Source organism: Vespula vulgaris, chromosome 15 (assembly GCF_905475345.1).
Source record: "Vespula vulgaris chromosome 15, iyVesVulg1.1, whole genome shotgun sequence".
Lineage (NCBI taxonomy): Eukaryota > Metazoa > Arthropoda > Insecta > Hymenoptera > Vespidae > Vespula > Vespula vulgaris.
In genome coordinates this window covers 679820-699650 of record NC_066600.1, presented here as the reverse complement: position 1 = coordinate 699650, position 19831 = coordinate 679820, and the positions used below count along the sequence as shown (strand labels likewise).

Below are 19831 nucleotides of genomic sequence, written 5' to 3'. Positions count from 1 at the left end.
ACCGTACATCCCCACTTCGCATTTAAATCTAAAATCAAATAAGCTTATATATTTGAATTAATTGTTCGTTAATACTTGAACGAATGGCATCCCCGAAAATTTCCAAGTTCTCTCGTCGAATTCCAAAGCACAACTAAACTGGTAAATACTAAATTCGGTCAGAGGTTCGATTTTGTTTTCGACTTACAAAGAAAATTATCCCCACTTCCAATTTATATAATTAATAGTTTTAATTTATATAATTAATACTAAATGTATATAATTAAGAGAAATGTATAATAATTCAATAAATAAACATTACGATGATCGGTCCCTCGATGATTCAAGGTTTGATCATATAACCTGAAGCAAAAAAAAAGTTAAAGAAGAAAAAAAGAAGGAAAAGAAAAGAGAAAAGTGGAGAAGAAAAGGAAAAGAGAAAAAGAGCACTAAAATATGCCGAAACGGTAGCCCGCCCAAAGAGTAATGATTGATAAAAGTTAATAAAATTAATATATTAATTAATTAATATAATAAATAATCAAATTATGAATTAATATAATAAAATAATAAAATAATTAATTACTATAATAAATAAAAATATGTAATCAATATGTTTGTCCAAATTCTATAATTAATAAAACTATATAATTAATATAATTGATAAAAGAATATGATTAATATAATTAATAAGATTATATAAGTAATAAAAGTAAAGAATAGTAATGTCAGAGAACATGAGTGTGCCAGAAAAGTTTTCTTTGCGTTTTCGTAATAATTATATAACTTTATTAATTTAGAATTGTGATATATCCAATTTATCTATTTGTCGAAATATAACTAATAAGATAAAATGTAATTAATTTAACGTGTAACTGAAATTTGAGAGAAGAGAGATTTTGGAAAAAGATAGAAATATGCAGCCATCCGCCCGGTAGTACTTGCGCTATATGATTATATATACAATTTCGTAATAAATTTTAGATAACATATATAACTTAATTATAGATTCTAGAAATAATTTAGACAGATTTCAATATATCGCAAGTACTACCGACCCAGGTCCTACCACGAGGAGGTTGCTGCATCTGAGGACCCACGGGCTAACGGGGACTCTACTCTAAAATTCGCGTTCGAGATGTCTTTCCGCTTCGGGAGTTTCCGGCTTATCAGAAAATTGGAGACGAACGAGAACGCTTACGAGACCCTGCTTACGAAGAACGCCGCCGTTCACACCGTCAGCTTCAGACATCTCGAGACACGACCGGTCGTGTCTATATCTTAAAAATCAAAACGTAGTCCTCGGTAGGACTTTTAATCTCGCGATCGCGAACACTCATGCGCGTGACGACCGGCACGCGCGTGAATGTTATCCCTATCATCGCGTACGGAAGCAAGGAGACATACCCTCTCTGAATATAATATCAATTATATGCAGCGAGGTTCCATTAACTTCCGTGTAAAAATCCCTCGATGATTTGGAAACTGAAAAAGAGAAAAAGTAAAAGTAAAAGAAGATGAGAATAAGAAAAACAAGCAAAGAGAAGAGGAGAGCAACAGAAGAAGAGAAAAAGGAGAAAAGAAAGCTGGAATATGCGTACGAGAGAGAGAGAGAGAGAGAGAGAGAGAAAGATAGAATTTAGAACGATGAATATTTTGAAAATCGCTTCACCTGAGAAAAATCAAAGTACCAAAATTGAGAGAAAGTAGAATAATCAATCTCCGACAATTATTTAAATTTTTATATACCTATGCGTTTCAATAAATAGAAATATATATATAATCGATAAAAATGCATATATTATAATAAATATGCTTATAATAAATATAAGCATGTTACATAAATAGAAATACTTATAATAAATAGAAGTCGAAATGTGTGGAATAAATAGAAATGCGTAGAATAAATAGAAATGTATAATCAGTCAAGAGATAAATTTCACGATGATCATTCCCTCGATGATCCATGCCTCGATGATCCATGCCTCGATGATCGGTCTCTCGATGATCTAACCTGAAACAGAAAAAGATTAAAAGACAAAAAAAAAACAAGATAAAGTGCAGAAAAAGAAGAAGAAGAAAATCAAAAGAGGAAAGAGCTTCTTTACAAGATCCTAAGACGGTAACCCGCACAAAGGCCCACACCCAAGGGCCCCTCCCAAGGGTCCCACCCGAGAAAAACTAACACAATCTCGAATAATTCCTTCAATTATTATATAGAAATGAGTTTCGATAAATAGACATGCATACATATTATAAACAGAAAACTTATTTTATCATATTAAATTAATAAAAATGTATATGATTAATATAAACCTATATGATTAAAAGAAATATATAATAAATCAATAAGTAAACTTCACGATGATCGGTCCCTCGATGATTGCTTCCTTCATCATCTAACCTGAAACAGAAAAAAAATTAAAGGAGACGAGAAGAAGAAAAAGAAAAGAGAGAAAAGATAAAAGAAAGAAGAAGAGGAAAGAAGCTTTATAAGATACTGTAACAGTAACCCGCTCAAAGGCCCACACCCTAAGGCCCCTCCAAAGGGTCCCACCCGAGAGAAACTTAAGTAATTAAACTAGAAAAATTAATTTAGAATAATTTGAAGTTGAAACTATTACATACAGTTCTTCTCATCATAAGCAGTGATTTCATATTTTATATACGAATATATATATATATATATTACTTACGAAAAATGAAATCCTGAATTTAATTCAATTTAAATTTATAAGAGAAAATCAAAATGAAAAATTCCCGATCCAAATTTAAACGAATATTCTCTTCTTATAACGCGCGAAAGAAAGAAAGAACTTGCCTTCAACCTCTGTGAACTTGTTTCAATCCTATATGGACTTTTATTCAACGCATTTTTAGTAATCCCAACAATTATAGTATCTTATACATTTCGTAGCTATGATTTGAATATAGAATTTGATTTTGTAAAAATAAGATATTAGAAATTTGATTGAACTTTAAAAAAGAAAATGTAAAGAAAAGAAAAATTTACTATTCGACTTTAATACTAAAAATGAATGAAATATGTAACAATTCCTTTCCCGTACACGTGACAATGTGGAATGGAAGATGGAGAGTTATGTCGTTGGAGTATCTGAAATCAAAATTATTATTAAATAAGAGCATTTTGAGTGACCACATAGAAATTAAAATATATCCAATTAGACTAATTTGTCGAACCATCGAAAATAACTCAATAATCTAATAGTTGCCCTCTTGAGCCACAGTATGTAAAGACCTTTACAGCATACAACTTCTTCTTTGCTTCATGCCCAAGCAACTACTATAGAACATAACTAACTACCCTTATTCGAAAACTAATAAGAAAACTAATCAATCTAACGAAACTCAAAAGCCATTCTGAAACGAAAAATAAAAAGAAATTTCCTAGTAGTCACTCAATGCTCTTTTACGTATTAACTACAAGCAATCACTCGTGCCGATTCGGACCTTTCGTCCTCGACATGACTGAGTCAACGGAGGGACTTAAAAATTAACTTACTACTTAAGAAGTTCTGCGATGGCTCCAAAACACTGGACCGAGATTTAGGTCGAAATTGAGAGTGGACGATTTGTAGTTGGTTGAACATGAGGTAGGTCGACATCGAAGTTGGTCGAGATCCTCTTCAGTGATGCACTGACTCTAATTCGCGGTAGTTACATATTAACGAACGGTCACTGATTTTACTTAACGCAACTCTACTATATTTTACAAGTACAGTCTGTGCGACTGTTAAAAAATCAAAAAACTACGCGAACAAACACTGACTCTAAGGACTGCATTGCACGCAGTCTATGCAAAAACACTTATGGTTTAAATCGCGAACCGCGAACGAACAAACACTGCTTCTACTTCGCGATAAATTTATTTTAGCGATACTAACACTCGATTACATCATTGCAACGCGCGCGATTGCAACGAAGTTCTGAAACAAAAATTCAAACGAAATAATTAGTATCATCGTTATAATGAAAACTGTAAAAATGATTCAACAAATATATGATAGAAAAAAATACTTACTTTAAGTCTTCGTTAATACTCGCTCGAATACGGCATCCTGCGAAAATTCCTAAGTCCACTCGTGGAGATAGATTATCAAAGTCACTCGAAGGTACGAAAATTTCTAAGTCCTCCCGTGCAGATAGATTTTCAAAGTCCCCCAAAGGTGCGAAAATTTGTAAGTCCTCTCGTGCAGATAGATTTTCAAAGTCCCCCGAAGATCCGAAAATTTCTAAGTCCTCTCGTGCAGATAGATTTTCAGTCCCCCGAAGATCCGAAAATTTCTAAGTCCTCTCGTGCAGATAGATTTTCAAAGTCCCCCAAAGATGCGAAAATTTCTAAGTCCTCTCGTGGAGATAGATTTTCAAAGTCCCCCGAAGATCCGAAAATTTCTAAGTCCTCTCGTGGAGATAGATCGCAAAGACCCTCGGAAAGCACAGAAAGTACTCTAAAACAAAAGAAACAGTATAGAAATACGAAAATGTGAGTGTAACACATTGTACTTGCGTAAAATCTTCGTTAGTCCTCGCTCCTATGGCATCCTATGGAAATTTCTAAGTCCCCCATGGAGGAAGACGGTCAAGAGCCTCCGAGAGTGCACAGTGGAAATCTAAAACAAAAAGAATAGTATAGAAAGTGGAAAATAAGAACGATACAACATTGATCTTGCGTAAAATATTCGTTAGTCCGCGCTCCTATGGTATCCTATGGAAATTTCTAAGTCCCCCATGGAGGAAGACGGTCAACGGCCTCCGAGAGTGCACAGTGGAAATCTAAAACAAAAAAGAAAGTATAGAAAGTGGAAAATAAGAATGATACAACATTGTACTTGCGTAAAATCTTCGTGGGTACTCCTCCTATGCCATCCTGTGAAAATTTCTAAGTCCTCTCGTCGAGATAGATTTTCAAAGTCCCCCAAAGGTGCGAAAATTTCTAAGTCCTCTCGTGCAGATAGATTTCCAAAGTCCCCCAAAGATGCGAAAATTTCTAAGTCCTCTCGTGGAGATAGATTTCCAAAGTCCCCCGAAGATCCGAAAATTTCTAAGTCCTCTCGTGGAGATAGATCGCAAAGACCCTCGGAAAGCACAGAAAGTACTCTAAAACAAAAGAAACAGTATAGAAATACGAAAATGTGAGTGTAACACATTGTACTTGCGTAAAATCTTCGTTAGTCCTCGCTCCTATGGCATCCTATGGAAATTTCTAAGTCCCCCATGGAGGAAGACGGTCAAGAGCCTCCGAGAGTGCACAGTGGAAATCTAAAACAAAAAAGAAAGTATAGAAAGTGGAAAATAAGAATGATACAACATTGTACTTGCGTAAAATCTTCGTGGGTACTCCTCCTATGCCATCCTGTGAAAATTTCTAAGTCCTCTCGTCGAGATAGATTTTCAAAGTCCCCCAAAGGTGCGAAAATTTCTAAGTCCTCTCGTGCAGATAGATTTCCAAAGTCCCCCAAAGATGCGAAAATTTCTAAGTCCTCTCGTGGAGATAGATTTCCAAAGTCCCCCGAAGATCCGAAAATTTCTAAGTCCTCTCGTGGAGATAGATCGCAAAGACCCTCGGAAAGCACAGAAAGTACTCTAAAACAAAAGAAACAGTATAGAAATACGAAAATGTGAGTGTAACACATTGTACTTGCGTAAAATCTTCGTTAGTCCTCGCTCCTATGGCATCCTATGGAAATTTCTAAGTCCCCCATGGAGGAAGACGGTCAAGAGCCTCCGAGAGTGCACAGTGGAAATCTAAAACAAAAAAGAAAGTATAGAAAGTGGAAAATAAGAATGATACAACATTGTACTTGCGTAAAATCTTCGTGGGTACTCCTCCTATGCCATCCTGTGAAAATTTCTAAGTCCTCTCGTCGAGATAGATTTTCAAAGTCCCCCAAAGGTGCGAAAATTTCTAAGTCCTCTCGTGCAGATAGATTTCCAAAGTCCCCCAAAGATGCGAAAATTTCTAAGTCCTCTCGTGGAGATAGATTTCCAAAGTCCCCCGAAGATCCGAAAATTTCTAAGTCCTCTCGTGCAGATAGATTTTCAGTCCCCCGAAGATCCGAAAATTTCTAAGTCCTCTCGTGCAGATAGATTTTCAAAGTCCCCCAAAGATGCGAAAATTTCTAAGTCCTCTCGTGGAGATAGATTTTCAAAGTCCCCCGAAGATCCGAAAATTTCTAAGTCCTCTCGTGGAGATAGATCGCAAAGACCCTCGGAAAGCACAGAAAGTACTCTAAAACAAAAGAAACAGTATAGAAATACGAAAATGTGAGTGTAACACATTGTACTTGCGTAAAATCTTCGTTAGTCCTCGCTCCTATGGCATCCTATGGAAATTTCTAAGTCCCCCATGGAGGAAGACGGTCAAGAGCCTCCGAGAGTGCACAGTGGAAATCTAAAACAAAAAGAATAGTATAGAAAGTGGAAAATAAGAACGATACAACATTGATCTTGCGTAAAATATTCGTTAGTCCGCGCTCCTATGGTATCCTATGGAAATTTCTAAGTCCCCCATGGAGGAAGACGGTCAACGGCCTCCGAGAGTGCACAGTGGAAATCTAAAACAAAAAAGAAAGTATAGAAAGTGGAAAATAAGAATGATACAACATTGTACTTGCGTAAAATCTTCGTGGGTACTCCTCCTATGCCATCCTGTGAAAATTTCTAAGTCCTCTCGTCGAGATAGATTTTCAAAGTCCCCCAAAGGTGCGAAAATTTCTAAGTCCTCTCGTGCAGATAGATTTCCAAAGTCCCCCAAAGATGCGAAAATTTCTAAGTCCTCTCGTGGAGATAGATTTCCAAAGTCCCCCGAAGATCCGAAAATTTCTAAGTCCTCTCGTGGAGATAGATCGCAAAGACCCTCGGAAAGCACAGAAAGTACTCTAAAACAAAAGAAACAGTATAGAAATACGAAAATGTGAGTGTAACACATTGTACTTGCGTAAAATCTTCGTTAGTCCGCGCTCCTATGGCATCCTATGGAAATTTCTAAGTCCCCCATGGAGGAAGACGGTCAAGAGCCTCCGAGAGTGCACAGTGGAAATCTAAAACAAAAAAGAAAGTATAGAAAGTGGAAAATAAGAATGATACAACATTGTACTTGCGTAAAATCTTCGTGGGTACTCCTCCTATGCCATCCTGTGAAAATTTCTAAGTCCTCTCGTCGAGATAGATTTTCAAAGTCCCCCAAAGGTGCGAAAATTTCTAAGTCCTCTCGTGCAGATAGATTTCCAAAGTCCCCCAAAGATGCGAAAATTTCTAAGTCCTCTCGTGGAGATAGATTTCCAAAGTCCCCCGAAGATCCGAAAATTTCTAAGTCCTCTCGTGGAGATAGATCGCAAAGACCCTCGGAAAGCACAGAAAGTACTCTAAAACAAAAGAAACAGTATAGAAATACGAAAATGTGAGTGTAACACATTGTACTTGCGTAAAATCTTCGTTAGTCCTCGCTCCTATGGCATCCTATGGAAATTTCTAAGTCCCCCATGGAGGAAGACGGTCAAGAGCCTCCGAGAGTGCACAGTGGAAATCTAAAACAAAAAAGAAAGTATAGAAAGTGGAAAATAAGAATGATACAACATTGTACTTGCGTAAAATCTTCGTGGGTACTCCTCCTATGCCATCCTGTGAAAATTTCTAAGTCCTCTCGTCGAGATAGATTTTCAAAGTCCCCCAAAGGTGCGAAAATTTCTAAGTCCTCTCGTGCAGATAGATTTCCAAAGTCCCCCAAAGATGCGAAAATTTCTAAGTCCTCTCGTGGAGATAGATTTCCAAAGTCCCCCGAAGATCCGAAAATTTCTAAGTCCTCTCGTGCAGATAGATTTTCAGTCCCCCGAAGATCCGAAAATTTCTAAGTCCTCTCGTGCAGATAGATTTTCAAAGTCCCCCAAAGATGCGAAAATTTCTAAGTCCTCTCGTGGAGATAGATTTTCAAAGTCCCCCGAAGATCCGAAAATTTCTAAGTCCTCTCGTGGAGATAGATCGCAAAGACCCTCGGAAAGCACAGAAAGTACTCTAAAACAAAAGAAACAGTATAGAAATACGAAAATGTGAGTGTAACACATTGTACTTGCGTAAAATCTTCGTTAGTCCTCGCTCCTATGGCATCCTATGGAAATTTCTAAGTCCCCCATGGAGGAAGACGGTCAAGAGCCTCCGAGAGTGCACAGTGGAAATCTAAAACAAAAAGAATAGTATAGAAAGTGGAAAATAAGAACGATACAACATTGATCTTGCGTAAAATATTCGTTAGTCCGCGCTCCTATGGTATCCTATGGAAATTTCTAAGTCCCCCATGGAGGAAGACGGTCAACGGCCTCCGAGAGTGCACAGTGGAAATCTAAAACAAAAAAGAAAGTATAGAAAGTGGAAAATAAGAATGATACAACATTGTACTTGCGTAAAATCTTCGTGGGTACTCCTCCTATGCCATCCTGTGAAAATTTCTAAGTCCTCTCGTCGAGATAGATTTTCAAAGTCCCCCAAAGGTGCGAAAATTTCTAAGTCCTCTCGTGCAGATAGATTTCCAAAGTCCCCCAAAGATGCGAAAATTTCTAAGTCCTCTCGTGGAGATAGATTTCCAAAGTCCCCCGAAGATCCGAAAATTTCTAAGTCCTCTCGTGGAGATAGATCGCAAAGACCCTCGGAAAGCACAGAAAGTACTCTAAAACAAAAGAAACAGTATAGAAATACGAAAATGTGAGTGTAACACATTGTACTTGCGTAAAATCTTCGTTAGTCCTCGCTCCTATGGCATCCTATGGAAATTTCTAAGTCCCCCATGGAGGAAGACGGTCAAGAGCCTCCGAGAGTGCACAGTGGAAATCTAAAACAAAAAGAATAGTATAGAAAGTGGAAAATAAGAACGATACAACATTGATCTTGCGTAAAATCTTCGTTAGTCCGCGCTCCTATGGTATCCTATGGAAATTTCTAAGTCCCCCATGGAGAAAGACTGTCAACGGCCTCCGAAAGTGCACAGTGGAAATCTAAAACAAAAAAGAAAGTATAGAAAGTGGAAAATAAGAATGATACAACATTGTACTTGCGTAAAATCTTCGTGGGTACTCCTCCTATGCCATCCTGTGAAAATTTCTAAGTCCTCTCGTCGAGATAGATTTTCAAAGTCCCCCAAAGGTGCGAAAATTTCTAAGTCCTCTCGTGCAGATAGATTTCCAAAGTCCCCCAAAGATGCGAAAATTTCTAAGTCCTCTCGTGGAGATAGATTTCCAAAGTCCCCCGAAGATCCGAAAATTTCTAAGTCCTCTCGTGCAGATAGATTTTCAGTCCCCCGAAGATCCGAAAATTTCTAAGTCCTCTCGTGCAGATAGATTTTCAAAGTCCCCCAAAGATGCGAAAATTTCTAAGTCCTCTCGTGGAGATAGATTTTCAAAGTCCCCCGAAGATCCGAAAATTTCTAAGTCCTCTCGTGGAGATAGATCGCAAAGACCCTCGGAAAGCACAGAAAGTACTCTAAAACAAAAGAAACAGTATAGAAATACGAAAATGTGAGTGTAACACATTGTACTTGCGTAAAATCTTCGTTAGTCCTCGCTCCTATGGCATCCTATGGAAATTTCTAAGTCCCCCATGGAGGAAGACGGTCAAGAGCCTCCGAGAGTGCACAGTGGAAATCTAAAACAAAAAAGAAAGTATAGAAAGTGGAAAATAAGAATGATACAACATTGTACTTGCGTAAAATCTTCGTGGGTACTCCTCCTATGCCATCCTGTGAAAATTTCTAAGTCCTCTCGTCGAGATAGATTTTCAAAGTCCCCCAAAGGTGCGAAAATTTCTAAGTCCTCTCGTGCAGATAGATTTCCAAAGTCCCCCAAAGATGCGAAAATTTCTAAGTCCTCTCGTGGAGATAGATTTCCAAAGTCCCCCGAAGATCCGAAAATTTCTAAGTCCTCTCGTGGAGATAGATCGCAAAGACCCTCGGAAAGCACAGAAAGTACTCTAAAACAAAAGAAACAGTATAGAAATACGAAAATGTGAGTGTAACACATTGTACTTGCGTAAAATCTTCGTTAGTCCTCGCTCCTATGGCATCCTATGGAAATTTCTAAGTCCCCCATGGAGGAAGACGGTCAAGAGCCTCCGAGAGTGCACAGTGGAAATCTAAAACAAAAAGAATAGTATAGAAAGTGGAAAATAAGAACGATACAACATTGATCTTGCGTAAAATATTCGTTAGTCCGCGCTCCTATGGTATCCTATGGAAATTTCTAAGTCCCCCATGGAGGAAGACGGTCAACGGCCTCCGAGAGTGCACAGTGGAAATCTAAAACAAAAAAGAAAGTATAGAAAGTGGAAAATAAGAATGATACAACATTGTACTTGCGTAAAATCTTCGTGGGTACTCCTCCTATGCCATCCTGTGAAAATTTCTAAGTCCTCTCGTCGAGATAGATTTTCAAAGTCCCCCAAAGGTGCGAAAATTTCTAAGTCCTCTCGTGCAGGTAGATTTCCAAAGTCCCCCAAAGATGCGAAAATTTCTAAGTCCTCTCGTGGAGATAGATTTCCAAAGTCCCCCGAAGATCCGAAAATTTCTAAGTCCTCTCGTGGAGATAGATCGCAAAGACCCTCGGAAAGCACAGAAAGTACTCTAAAACAAAAGAAACAGTATAGAAATACGAAAATGTGAGTGTAACACATTGTACTTGCGTAAAATCTTCGTTAGTCCTCGCTCCTATGGCATCCTATGGAAATTTCTAAGTCCCCCATGGAGGAAGACGGTCAAGAGCCTCCGAGAGTGCACAGTGGAAATCTAAAACAAAAAAGAAAGTATAGAAAGTGGAAAATAAGAATGATACAACATTGTACTTGCGTAAAATCTTCGTGGGTACTCCTCCTATGCCATCCTGTGAAAATTTCTAAGTCCTCTCGTCGAGATAGATTTTCAAAGTCCCCCAAAGGTGCGAAAATTTCTAAGTCCTCTCGTGCAGATAGATTTCCAAAGTCCCCCAAAGATGCGAAAATTTCTAAGTCCTCTCGTGGAGATAGATTTCCAAAGTCCCCCGAAGATCCGAAAATTTCTAAGTCCTCTCGTGGAGATAGATCGCAAAGACCCTCGGAAAGCACAGAAAGTACTCTAAAACAAAAGAAACAGTATAGAAATACGAAAATGTGAGTGTAACACATTGTACTTGCGTAAAATCTTCGTTAGTCCTCGCTCCTATGGCATCCTATGGAAATTTCTAAGTCCCCCATGGAGGAAGACGGTCAAGAGCCTCCGAGAGTGCACAGTGGAAATCTAAAACAAAAAGAATAGTATAGAAAGTGGAAAATAAGAACGATACAACATTGATCTTGCGTAAAATATTCGTTAGTCCGCGCTCCTATGGTATCCTATGGAAATTTCTAAGTCCCCCATGGAGGAAGACGGTCAACGGCCTCCGAGAGTGCACAGTGGAAATCTAAAACAAAAAAGAAAGTATAGAAAGTGGAAAATAAGAATGATACAACATTGTACTTGCGTAAAATCTTCGTGGGTACTCCTCCTATGCCATCCTGTGAAAATTTCTAAGTCCTCTCGTCGAGATAGATTTTCAAAGTCCCCCAAAGGTGCGAAAATTTCTAAGTCCTCTCGTGCAGATAGATTTTCAAAGTCCCCCGAAGATCCGAAAATTTCTAAGTCCTCTCGTGGAGATAGATCGCAAAGACCCTCGGAAAGCACAGAAAGTACTCTAAAACAAAAGAAACAGTATAGAAATACGAAAATGTGAGTGTAACACATTGTACTTGCATAAAATCTTCGTTAGTCCTCGCTCCTATGGCATCCTATGGAAATTTCTAAGTCCCCCATGGAGGAAGACGGTCAAGAGCCTCCGAGAGTGCACAGTGGAAATCTAAAACAAAAAGAATAGTATAGAAAGTGGAAAATAAGAACGATACAACATTGATCTTGCGTAAAATCTTCGTTAGTCCGCGCTCCTATGGTATCCTATGGAAATTTCTAAGTCCCCCATGGAGAAAGACTGTCAACGGCCTCCGAAAGTGCACAGTGGAAATCTAAAACAAAAAAGAAAGTATAGAAAGTGGAAAATAAGAATGATACAACATTGTACTTGCGTAAAATCTTCGTGGGTACTCCTCCTATGCCATCCTGTGAAAATTTCTAAGTCCTCTCGTCGAGATAGATTTTCAAAGTCCCCCAAAGGTGCGAAAATTTCTAAGTCCTCTCGTGCAGGTAGATTTCCAAAGTCCCCCAAAGATGCGAAAATTTCTAAGTCCTCTCGTGGAGATAGATTTCCAAAGTCCCCCGAAGATCCGAAAATTTCTAAGTCCTCTCGTGGAGATAGATCGCAAAGACCCTCGGAAAGCACAGAAAGTACTCTAAAACAAAAGAAACAGTATAGAAATACGAAAATGTGAGTGTAACACATTGTACTTGCGTAAAATCTTCGTTAGTCCTCGCTCCTATGGCATCCTATGGAAATTTCTAAGTCCCCCATGGAGGAAGACGGTCAAGAGCCTCCGAGAGTGCACAGTGGAAATCTAAAACAAAAAAGAAAGTATAGAAAGTGGAAAATAAGAATGATACAACATTGTACTTGCGTAAAATCTTCGTGGGTACTCCTCCTATGCCATCCTGTGAAAATTTCTAAGTCCTCTCGTCGTGATAGATTTTCAAAGTCCCCCAAAGGTGCGAAAATTTCTAAGTCCTCTCGTGCAGATAGATTTCCAAAGTCCCCCAAAGATGCGAAAATTTCTAAGTCCTCTCGTGGAGATAGATTTCCAAAGTCCCCCGAAGATCCGAAAATTTCTAAGTCCTCTCGTGGAGATAGATCGCAAAGACCCTCGGAAAGCACAGAAAGTACTCTAAAACAAAAGAAACAGTATAGAAATACGAAAATGTGAGTGTAACACATTGTACTTGCATAAAATCTTCGTTAGTCCTCGCTCCTATGGCATCCTATGGAAATTTCTAAGTCCCCCATGGAGGAAGACGGTCAAGAGCCTCCGAGAGTGCACAGTGGAAATCTAAAACAAAAAGAATAGTATAGAAAGTGGAAAATAAGAACGATACAACATTGATCTTGCGTAAAATCTTCGTTAGTCCGCGCTCCTATGGTATCCTATGGAAATTTCTAAGTCCCCCATGGAGAAAGACTGTCAACGGCCTCCGAAAGTGCACAGTGGAAATCTAAAACAAAAAAGAAAGTATAGAAAGTGGAAAATAAGAATGATACAACATTGTACTTGCGTAAAATCTTCGTGGGTACTCCTCCTATGCCATCCTGTGAAAATTTCTAAGTCCTCTCGTCGAGATAGATTTTCAAAGTCCCCCAAAGGTGCGAAAATTTCTAAGTCCTCTCGTGCAGGTAGATTTCCAAAGTCCCCCAAAGATGCGAAAATTTCTAAGTCCTCTCGTGGAGATAGATTTCCAAAGTCCCCCGAAGATCCGAAAATTTCTAAGTCCTCTCGTGGAGATAGATCGCAAAGACCCTCGGAAAGCACAGAAAGTACTCTAAAACAAAAGAAACAGTATAGAAATACGAAAATGTGAGTGTAACACATTGTACTTGCGTAAAATCTTCGTTAGTCCTCGCTCCTATGGCATCCTATGGAAATTTCTAAGTCCCCCATGGAGGAAGACGGTCAAGAGCCTCCGAGAGTGCACAGTGGAAATCTAAAACAAAAAAGAAAGTATAGAAAGTGGAAAATAAGAATGATACAACATTGTACTTGCGTAAAATCTTCGTGGGTACTCCTCCTATGCCATCCTGTGAAAATTTCTAAGTCCTCTCGTCGTGATAGATTTTCAAAGTCCCCCAAAGGTGCGAAAATTTCTAAGTCCTCTCGTGCAGATAGATTTCCAAAGTCCCCCAAAGATGCGAAAATTTCTAAGTCCTCTCGTGGAGATAGATTTCCAAAGTCCCCCGAAGATCCGAAAATTTCTAAGTCCTCTCGTGGAGATAGATCGCAAAGACCCTCGGAAAGCACAGAAAGTACTCTAAAACAAAAGAAACAGTATAGAAATACGAAAATGTGAGTGTAACACATTGTACTTGCGTAAAATCTTCGTTAGTCCTCGCTCCTATGGCATCCTATGGAAATTTCTAAGTCCCCCATGGAGGAAGACGGTCAAGAGCCTCCGAGAGTGCACAGTGGAAATCTAAAACAAAAAGAATAGTATAGAAAGTGGAAAATAAGAACGATACAACATTGATCTTGCGTAAAATATTCGTTAGTCCGCGCTCCTATGGTATCCTATGGAAATTTCTAAGTCCCCCATGGAGGAAGACGGTCAACGGCCTCCGAGAGTGCACAGTGGAAATCTAAAACAAAAAGAATAGTATAGAAAGTGGAAAATAAGAATGATACAACATTGTACTTGCGTAAAATCTTCGTGGGTACTCCTCCTATGCCATCCTGTGAAAATTTCTAAGTCCTCTCGTCGAGATAGATTTTCAAAGTCCCCCAAAGGTGCGAAAATTTCTAAGTCCTCTCGTGCAGATAGATTTCCAAAGTCCCCCAAAGATGCGAAAATTTCTAAGTCCTCTCGTGGAGATAGATCGCAAAGACCCTCGGAAAGCACAGAAAGTACTCTAAAACAAAAGAAACAGTATAGAAATACGAAAATGTGAGTGTAACACATTGTACTTGCGTAAAATCTTCGTTAGTCCTCGCTCCTATGGCATCCTATGGAAATTTCTAAGTCCCCCATGGAAGAAGACGGTCAAGAGCCTCCGAGAGTGCACAGTGGAAATCTAAAACAAAAAGAATAGTATAGAAAGTGGAAAATAAGAATGATACAACATTGTACTTGCGTAAAATCTTCGTGGGTACTCCTCCTATGCCATCCTGTGAAAATTTCTAAGTCCTCTCGTCGAAGTCCAAAACACAAATGAACCAGTAACTGTTATGGTCGGTCAAAGAACCGACTTTGTTGTCGTCTCTCGACGGCGAGTATCCCCACTTCGCATTTAAGTCTAAAATCAATAATCTTTTGTATACTCGTATTAAGTATTCGTTAATACTCGCTCCTATGGCATCCTATGGAAATTTCTATGTCCCCCATGGAGATAGACTGTCAACGGCCACCGAGAGTGCACAGTGGAAATCTAAAACAAAAAGAATAGTATAGAAAGTGGAAAATAAGCATGATACAACATTGTACTTGCGTAAAATCTTCGTTAGTCCGCGCTCCTATGACAGTCTGTGAAAATTTCCAAGTTCTCTCGTCGAAGTCCAAAACACAAATGAACCAGTAACTGTTATGGTCGGTCAAAGAACCGACTTTGTTGTCGTCTCTCGACGGCGAGTATCCCCACTTCGCATTTAAGTCTAAAATCAATAATCTTTTGTATACTCGTATTAAGTATTCGTTAATACTCGCTCCTATGGCATCCTATGGAAATTTCTATGTCCCCCATGGAGATAGACTCTCAACGGCCACCGAGAGTGCACAGTGGAAATCTAAAACAAAAAGAATAGTATAGAAAGTGGAAAATAAGCATGATACAACATTGTACTTGCGTAAAATCTTCGTTAGTCCTCGCTCCTATGGAATCCTATGGAAATTTCTATGTCCCCCATGCAGAAAGACTGTCAACGGCCACCGAGAGTGCACAATGGAAATCTAAAACAAAAAGAATAGTATAGAAAGTGGAAAATAAGAATGATACAACATTGTACTTGCGTAAAATCTTCGTTAGTCCGCGCTCCTATGACAGTCTGTGAAAATTTCCAAGTTCTCTCGTCGAAGTCCAAAACACAAATGAACCAGTAACTGTTATGGTCGGTCAAAGAACCGACTTTGTTGTCGTCTCTCGACGGCGAGTATCCCCACTTCGCATTTAAGTCTAAAATCAATAATCTTTTGTATACTCGTATTAACTATTCCTTAATACTCGCTCCTATGGCATCCTATGGAAATTTCTATGTCCCCCATGCAGAAAGACTGTCAACGGCCACCGAGAGTGCACAGTGGAAATCTAAAACAAAAAGAATAGTATAGAAAGTGGAAAATAAGCATGATACAACATTGTACTTGCGTAAAATCTTCGTTAGTCCTCGCTCCTATGGAATCCTATGGAAATTTCTATGTCCCCCATGCAGAAAGACTGTCAACGGCCTCCGAGAGTGCACAGTGGAAATCTAAAACAAAAAGAATAGTATAGAAAGTGGAAAATAAGAATGATACAACATTGTACTTGCGTAAAATCTTCGTTAGTCCGCGCTCCTATGACAGTCTGTGAAAATTTCCAAGTTCTCTCGTCGAAGTCCAAAACACAAATGAACCAGTAACTGTTATGGTCGGTCAAAGAACCGACTTTGTTGTCGTCTCTCGACGGCGAGTATCCCCACTTCGCATTTAAGTCTAAAATCAATAATCTTTTGTATACTCGTATTAAGTATTCGTTAATACTCGCTCCTATGGCATCCTATGGAAATTTCTATGTCCCCCATGGAGATAGACTCTCAACGGCCACCGAGAGTGCACAGTGGAAATCTAAAACAAAAAGAATAGTATAGAAAGTGGAAAATAAGCATGATACAACATTGTACTTGCGTAAAATCTTCGTGGGTACTCCTCCTATGCCATCCTATGAAAATTTCTAAGTGCTCTCGTGGTGGTAAATTGCCAAAGTCCTCCGAGAGTGCACAGAGGGAATCTAAAACAAAAGAAATAGTATAGAAATACGAAAATATGAGTAATACCACATTGTACTTGCGTAAAATCTTCGTTACTACTGCTCCAACGGTGTCTTGCGAAAATTTCTATGTTCCCTCATTCACAGGTGCGATTTTGTTATGATTGCCTGCAGCGAAGGTTCCACGATGATATAACCTGAACCAAAAAATGAATAGGAGTGGAACGAAAAGAAAAAGGTAATGGAGACAGTAACCCGCCCGAAGGCCCACACCCTTGGGCCCCTCCCAAGGGTCCCACCCGATACAACCTTGTAATATGTTGCTCTTCGCTTGTTAATATATCAAGATTTAACTCTAAAACAAAACAAGTTGTATAGAATATTGAAAGAATGAGTGATAAAATTATGTACTTACTGTAATTATTACTTGCGGAGCTTGCGTGCTGCGAGTATTGGGATGTAAATAATGGACACTCGTGACAAGATTGTGCCCACTGCCAAAGTCGGTCGTCTTATATCCCTTCCCGAGTGGCAATGTATCCCCACCACACCATTTCATTCTAAAACGATAGAATCGTATAGACTATTGAATGAATATGTGATTCAATGATGAACTTACATTAACTCTTCTCTATTACTTACGAAGAGTGCGTACAGTGTGGACTGCGATGTTTACTCGTCGAAATTCGAAGCATGACTGGATCACTTACTGTCAAAGTCGGTCCGCCTCTTATATAGACGTCAAGAGTGGGAGAGTACCCCCACCACACCATTTCATTCTAAAACGATAGAATCGTATAGACTATTGAATGAATATGTGATTCAATGATGAACTTACATTAACTCTTCTCTATTACTTACGAAGAGTGCGTACAGTGTGGACTGCGATGTTTACTCGTCGAAATTCGAAGCATGACTGGATCACTTACTGTCAAAGTCGGTCCGCCTCTTATATAGACGTCAGGAGTGGGAGAGTACCCCCACCACACCATTTCATTCTAAAACGATAGAATCGTATAGACTATTGAATGAATATGTGATTCAATTATGTACTTACATTAACTCTTCTCTGTTACTTACGAAGAGTGCGTACAGTGTGAACTGCGATGTTTACTCGTCGAAATTCGAAGCATGACTGGATCACTTACTGTCAAAGTCGGTCCGCCTCTTATATAGACGTCAGGAGTGGGAGAGTACCCCCACCACACCATTTCATTCTAAAACGATAGAATCGTATAGACTATTGAATGAATATGTGATTCAATTATGTACTTACATTAACTCTTCTCTATTACTTACGAAGAGTGCGTACAGTGTGGACTGCGATGTTTACTCGTCGAAATTCGAAGCATGACTGGATCACTTACTGTCAAAGTCGGTCCGCCTCTTATATAGACGTCAGGAGTGGGAGAGTACCCCCACCACACCATTTCATTCTAAAACGATAGAATCGTATAGACTATTGAATGAATATGTGATTCAATGATGAACTTACATTAACTCTTCTCTATTACTTACGAAGAGTGCGTACAGTGTGGACTGCGATGTTTACTCGTCGAAATTCGAAGCATGACTGGATCACTTACTGTCAAAGTCGGTCCGCCTCTTATATAGACGTCAGGAGTGGGAGAGTACCCCCACCACACCATTTCATTCTAAAACGATAGAATCGTATAGACTATTGAATGAATATGTGATTCAATTATGTACTTACATTAACTCTTCTCTGTTACTTACGAAGAGTGCGTACAGTGTGAACTGCGATGTTTACTCGTCGAAATTCGAAGCATGACTGGATCACTTACTGTCAAAGTCGGTCCGCCTCTTATATAGACGTCAGGAGTGGGAGAGTACCCCCACCACACCATTTCATTCTAAAACGATAGAATCGTATAGACTATTGAATGAATATGTGATTCAATTATGTACTTACATTAACTCTTCTCTATTACTTACGAAGAGTGCGTACAGTGTGGACTGCGATGTTTACTCGTCGAAATTCGAAGCATGACTGGATCACTTACTGTCAAAGTCGGTCCGCCTCTTATATAGACGTCAGGAGTGGGAGAGTACCCCCACCACACCATTTCATTCTAAAACGATAGAATCGTATAGACTATTGAATGAATATGTGATTCAATTATGTACTTACATTAACTTTTCTCTATTACTTACGAAGAGTGCGTACAGTGTGAACTGCGATGTTTACTCGTCGAAATTCGAAGCATGACTGGATCACTTACTGTCAAAGTCGGTCCGCCTCTTATATAGACGTCAGGAGTGGGAGAGTACCCCCACCACACCATTTCATTCTAAAACGATAGAATCGTATAGACTATTGAATGAATATGTGATTCAATGATGAACTTACATTAACTCTTCTCTATTACTTACGAAGAGTGCATACAGTGTGGACTGCGATGTTTACTCGTCGAAATTCGAAGCATGACTGGATCACTTACTGTCAAAGTCGGTCCGCCTCTTATATAGACGTCAGGAGTGGGAGAGTACCCCCACCACACCATTTCATTCTAAAACGATAGAATCGTATAGACTATTGAATGAATATGTGATTCAATGATGAACTTACATTAACTCTTCTCTATTACTTACGAAGAGTGCGTACAGTGTGGACTGCGATGTTTACTCGTCGAAATTCGAAGCATGACTGGATCACTTACTGTCAAAGTCGGTCCGCCTCTTATATAGACGTCAGGAGTGGGAGAGTACCCCCACCACACCATTTCATTCTAAAACGATAGAATCGTATAGACTATTGAATGAATATGTGATTCAATTATGTACTTACATTAACTCTTCTCTATTACTTACGAAGAGTGCATACAGTGTGGACTGCGATGTTTACTCGTCGAAATTCGAAGCATGACTGGATCACTTACTGTCAAAGTCGGTCCGCCTCTTATATAGACGTCAGGAGTGGGAGAGTACCCCCACCACACCATTTCATTCTAAAACGAAAGAATCGTATAGACTATTGAATGAATATGTGATTCAATTATGTACTTACATTAACTCTTCTCTATTACTTACGAAGAGTGCATACAGTGTGGACTGCGATGTTTACTCGTCGAAATTCGAAGCATGACTGGATCACTTACTGTCAAAGTCGGTCCGCCTCTTATATAGACGTCAGGAGTGGGAGAGTACCCCCACCACACCATTTCATTCTAAAACGATAGAATCGTATAGATTATTGAATGAATATGTGATTC

General features: G+C 39.1%; 2 long non-coding RNA genes across 37 annotated transcripts; both read right to left on the bottom strand.

Moving 5' to 3' along the window:
- Positions 1 to 1759: 1759 nt before the first annotated feature.
- LOC127069335 (uncharacterized) lies at positions 1760 to 4790 on the bottom strand. Its single transcript, XR_007783512.1, has 2 exons — positions 4022 to 4790; positions 1760 to 3926 (listed from the first exon to the last, which is right to left on the bottom strand). It is a non-coding gene; the product is annotated as an uncharacterized LOC127069335 (long non-coding RNA).
- A 10323-nt stretch (positions 4791 to 15113) lies between these two features.
- On the bottom strand, positions 15114 to 19831 carry LOC127069332 (uncharacterized). Of its 36 annotated transcripts, XR_007783485.1 has the most exons (15): positions 19650 to 19831; positions 19431 to 19567; positions 19212 to 19348; positions 18993 to 19129; positions 18774 to 18910; positions 18555 to 18691; positions 18336 to 18472; positions 18117 to 18253; positions 17898 to 18034; positions 17679 to 17815; positions 17460 to 17596; positions 17241 to 17377; positions 17014 to 17158; positions 16158 to 16953; positions 15114 to 16101 (listed from the first exon to the last, which is right to left on the bottom strand). It is a non-coding gene; the product is annotated as an uncharacterized LOC127069332 (long non-coding RNA). The 36 variants fall into 36 exon arrangements; XR_007783484.1 differs by having other exon boundaries at positions 15114 to 16953; positions 19408 to 19567; positions 19650 to 19827; XR_007783497.1 differs by having other exon boundaries at positions 15114 to 16953; positions 19189 to 19348; positions 19650 to 19827.